The 4,990-nt window shown below is 42.6% G+C and overlaps 1 long non-coding RNA gene across 1 annotated transcript; it reads left to right on the top strand.

Moving 5' to 3' along the window:
- Nucleotides 1–941: 941 nt before the first annotated feature.
- LOC122469135 lies at nt 942–4,660 on the top strand. Its single transcript, XR_006293389.1, has 3 exons — nt 942–1,078; nt 3,952–4,009; nt 4,619–4,660. It is a non-coding gene; the product is annotated as an uncharacterized LOC122469135 (long non-coding RNA).
- The last annotated feature ends 330 nt before the right edge of the window (nt 4,661–4,990 follow it).

Below are 4,990 nucleotides of genomic sequence, written 5' to 3'. Positions count from 1 at the left end.
GATTGTTTCTACTGGAGATGCCAGGTCAGGAGGGTATAAGGAAGGCGGAAGGTGGAAGACATCATGTGAGCTCAGCCAAGAGATGGAGAGAGAGACAGACAGAGACAGAGACCTTGGGTCCAAGCAAGATGGACCACTGAACTTCCTAGGCATGCACGAGAGCCAATAAATTTATTTTTCTGTCCCCGTAGGCTAGTTTAAAGTTGAACTTGCAACCAACAGACTTCTAACTAATAGAAGAACATTTAAAAAAAATATACCAAAGGCATATTTTTACTCTATAGAGCTATTTTCTAAAGTTCCAACAGTTGGACACATGCTTAATATTGAGGAGATACATGATTCATATAAGGGGATAATATTTACTGAGCTTACCATGTGCTAGGTATTGTTCCAGGCACTTAGCATGTAGTGAATCATTTCATTCTCATAAAATCATTGGAGGTGGGTATTACTAGCATTATTATACAGATGCGGAAACCCGCACACTGAACACTTGTCCAAGGTCACAGAGCCTATATTTGAATCAGGCAGAGTCTGTGCTCTTAGCCACTAGGCCAGTACTTAGAGCCTGGTTCTCTCCTCTCAATGGGAAAGTCTTTCATAACTACGTCTAATAACAAAAGAGAACAGGCACAGTATCCTTTCTCCTTTCCATGCCTCATAGGCCTCCCTGGCCCCTGAGTGCTGTTCTAACTTCCAAAGATGAGCAGGAGAGTCTGGTCTCCCTTTGTAGGAGTGCTGACGGCTCTGACGCCATCGTTGGCTCGCCATCTTCTTCACGCCTGCGCAGTGACCTCCCTCGGAGCTACGTGTTCCAGGCCCTAAGAGGTTAATGTAAGCCCTGATCACAATGAGAGAAGGCTTGTTCTGATCTTCCCTAAAGTGGCGCACAGAAGGGCCCACTGTAGATAACTAGTAGGGATCCTCTGGAGCACAGATGGTGCCACTTTAAATAACTATGCTGTGACCTCACCACTGTGCCCCTCCCTCTATAAAAGCTGGGGGTAAGGCCCTGGCAGGGAGGAGAGTCGTCGTGCGGTCTTTGGATTGTTTGCCTGCTGGATTCTTCCTGTCAGTAAGTTACCCTGGACGAAACTGTAAACACTGTGGAGCGGCTTGTGTCGTTTTGGTCTTAAAGTGGCTTCTTAGCCTGGAGGTTCATTACTGACCCTCTTGTACCTTCTAAAACCTTTGCTATGAGAATCGCTGACCTTTAGATTTGGGAGAAGAACATTTCAGAAGAAATTCTACCCATAAGCCTCAGCCTAAACAGGCATACCCATCCTTTCATAAGTACGTAAGGGTCTTGAAAAATGTTATTAAACCGGTGATGAAAATACACAGGTGAACCTTGGCAGTATGCAATAGAGGTAAATATATCTAAGAAAGCCAAATGTTATGAGGAAGGTTATTCCTACTGCTCAGGGACTGGCATTGAAAGCAGGAAAATCTGTGCGTAGCAGGGTGCAGTCACTGGGCTTACATTTTCGTTGATTGCAGGGAAGATTCCTCTCCAAGTTCAAGTTCTCGCTGCCCTCTGTCCCAGGCCCCAGTAGAATTGTCCCATCCGCTTTTGGCACTTAGTTACTTGATTACCTGCTGAAATCCTGCAATTGCTACAGCTGTTGCTATTTTCGCTCCTAGAATTTATGAGCAGGGGAGCATCTCCCTCGCATCTGCTTTGGCTGTTGCTTTTGAAATGAGCGGTAGCGCTGACGGGGAGGGCATGCAGCCCCAAGAGCTCGGGGGGGGGGGGGGGGGCGCTGAGGACCGCTAAGAGAAAGAGCAACTCTTAACTTTGGAATGAGAATAGTAGCAACATTAAGTATACACATCTTTTCCCCTGAGGAATGCCAAGTATTTTTCAAGAGCAGGAACATTAAAATAGTGGCACGGTTTGTAACATCTAGATACTCTGCAGTGGGGTGACAGGAGGTTTGCTTTTCAAATGGAGGGGCAATGTAGGGAGAGAATACAATTATCTTTAAAGGAACTTGTTAGCTCAGGGGGATCTTCTTTTCAGATGGTTCATAGGTAACAGGGGAGACCGAGGGCTGGGAGAGAGGGATGCAGAGAGAAAATAAGGTGGTACTATTTCTATAAGCATTTCTGCACACTTTTCTTAATGGGCATTGACCTACACTCTGGTTTCCTCAAGGTCGAAGATAAAATTGATTTTTAGCCAAGGAGCAAGCCCGCCAGACACCTTTATGAGTCCTCAATTCTATGTGGGCTCTGATTTGGAGAAGGCTGTTCTCCTGCTTCCCTGGGCATTGTCTGGCCTCGGGAAACGGCCCATTGCAAAGAAAGTTCACTAAGGATAATAAGCTATTTTCCATAAAGTCAGGTACTTGGGATTAGTTGGGGCCACCGGTTCTTTATGCACAAGTGCCTAGAGTTACTGACTAGAGAACCTCAGAGCAAAACTGAGCGTCTGTCCTGCCTGAGCAGCAGAGCCCGGACCGTCTCTCCATTTCCGTGTACAACACCGTCTTCAGAAGACGCAGGGAGAGGATGCATCCCCCAGAATAAATTCTAGTCAATTCCAAGTGAGTCTCAAGCCCCATTAAAATAAAGTTGAATTAACAAATCACTGCTGTATGGCACATTTAAAGTAGAACCGTTAAACGCCATGAGTTCGTGTTTTTGTGAAGAAAGATCATTTGAAAGTAAAAGGAGAGGGGGGAAAAAAAGAACAATTTTGGTACGTGGTTGTCAAAGCTTGAGGAACGTTAACTTTTTGAGCAGAGGAGAATTTTTTTAGGGCCCTACAATAGAAATTAGATAAACAAAAGCTGCGTGGTTGAACCCCCACTCTTGTTCGGTGGCCTCAAATACAGGCTTGGGACTCTTGCCCCTACGCAGGATCCTGCAACAGACTAATGCTCTCACCAAGAATAACTAGAAAGGCCATAAAGTGAAATGAAATGTAAGATACAATTTAAAAATTCTGTTAAAAGGCATAAGAGGGCAGCTGATGCCCACCCGCAACTAGGCAGGTCTATACTTAGATTTATAGGATCACAGAGAGGTGAGCTATTGATTTCCAGGTTCCTTTACCCTGAGACATTTGCAGATTGGGGAGCTAGAGTCAGAGCCTGAGAGTCTTGTCTTGGCACGGAAGACGGTAGAGAAACCAGTCTTGACAGTCTTCTAGGGTTTGAAAGACCAAGTTAGTAGAGGGTAGCAAATCACTAGCCTCATGCTAGAATCCATTAGCATGTTCCATGGAAGGAATGGAGAACAGTGATGAATTCTGTAAGAAGGCGAAGTAGAGGTCAGATAAGAGAGCTTCCACTGAAAGTTATTTAGATGAGGAACACCTTTCTTTTTTTTTTTTTTAATTTTTTTTCAACGTTTATTTATTTTTGGGACAGAGAGAGACAGAGCATGAACGGGGGAGGGGCAGAGAGAGAGGGAGACACAGAATCGGAAACAGGCTCCAGGCTCTGAGCCATCAGCCCAGAGCCTGACGCGGGGCTCAAACTCCCGGACCGCGAGATCGTGACCTGGCTGAAGTCGGACGCTTAACCGACTGCGCCACCCAGGCGCCCCGAGGAACACCTTTCTTTAGCAAAGGTTAAGTGTTCCAGAGTATTTACAGGTGATACTTAACTGTTATACAAGTTAAGCTACCTTAAAGTATTGGTTAAAATTTTATTATAAAGAATGAATTATATATATATATATATTTCTATTTCTATATATCTCACCAATGCATGTAGATATATAGTAATATATACATAGTTAAATATTTAATTTGTTTTCAATTAATATACTTAACATAAATGATATTTCTACCATGTTCAGTCTCTTTGAAGTTGAAAGCTTTCCTTCACTGTCTTCATGCGTCACTTTCAGAGGAAAAGAAAGGGTTTGATGGACAGAATCTGATTCTGTTTGGGTTATCAGAAGCTCTAAACTAATGGATTGCAAATTGCCTTGTAGGATGTGGCATGTTAGGCCATTGGTGAAATGCAAGCTCCTGGGAAATCAAGCTGATGCTGTGAGTATAGTGTACACAGGATACCAACAACTTTCATTCTCCATGAGTACAATTGTTGCTGTTTCCTTTTAAATTCAGGTTTGCAACAAGAATGTAGCTCAGGCCTATCGCTTGGTGCCTGCCTACACTTATATATTATGCAAGACATAATGCTATGAGTGGTTTTGTATTTATTAGGCAATTTTTGTCTGACACATTTATAAGAATGGCTCTCATTGTTAGATATTGTTAGTGATTTAACTTGGAGAACATTTTCTATTCTCTTTCAAGCTTCTGGTTTGGATTAAAGAGTATTAAGATGGAAGTTGAGCTATGAATCAGGTTTTTTTTTTTTCCCCAATGAAGCAGAAAGATTGATAAGGCTGATAGGACTATAACTGTTTTCCATAATCCTAGATTTTATCATTTTTTTCTCATTTGAGTAATTTTACCCATTTAAGCTTTTTAAACTTATGCCACTAAAATATTGCTTTTACCCACTTACATATTAGGAATCTGAATGAGAAGTCATCTGATTTTTTGAAAGTGTTCTACACTATCTACACTTTGAAAGCCATTGGTTTAGTCCAATTTTTTATTTTTTTAACGTTTTATTTATTTTTGAGACAGGGAGAGACAGAGCATGAACAGGGGAGGGTCAGAGAAAGAGGGAGACACAGCATCCGAAACAGGCTCCAGGATCCCAGCTGTCAGCACAGAGCCCGACACGGGGCTCGAACTCACAGACCGCGAGATCATGACCTGAGCTGAAGTCGGCCACTTAACTGACTGAGCCACCCAGGCTAGTACAATTTTTTTTTAAAGTTTTGATTGTAATGAGAACACTTTATGTGAGATCTGTCCTCTTAACGAATTTAAGTATATATTATTGTTGACCATACTTAAAATGTTGTACAGCCCTCTAGAGCTTTTTACTTGAGTCTGGTTGACCCACAATGTTACGTTAGTGTCAGGTGTACAACACAGTGATTCAACAAGTTT

This window comes from Prionailurus bengalensis, chromosome B3 (genome assembly GCF_016509475.1).
Source record: "Prionailurus bengalensis isolate Pbe53 chromosome B3, Fcat_Pben_1.1_paternal_pri, whole genome shotgun sequence".
Classification (NCBI taxonomy): Eukaryota; Metazoa; Chordata; class Mammalia; order Carnivora; family Felidae; genus Prionailurus; species Prionailurus bengalensis.
The sequence above is the reverse complement of the archived record's forward strand: the minus strand, read 5'-3'. Positions and strand labels throughout refer to the sequence as shown.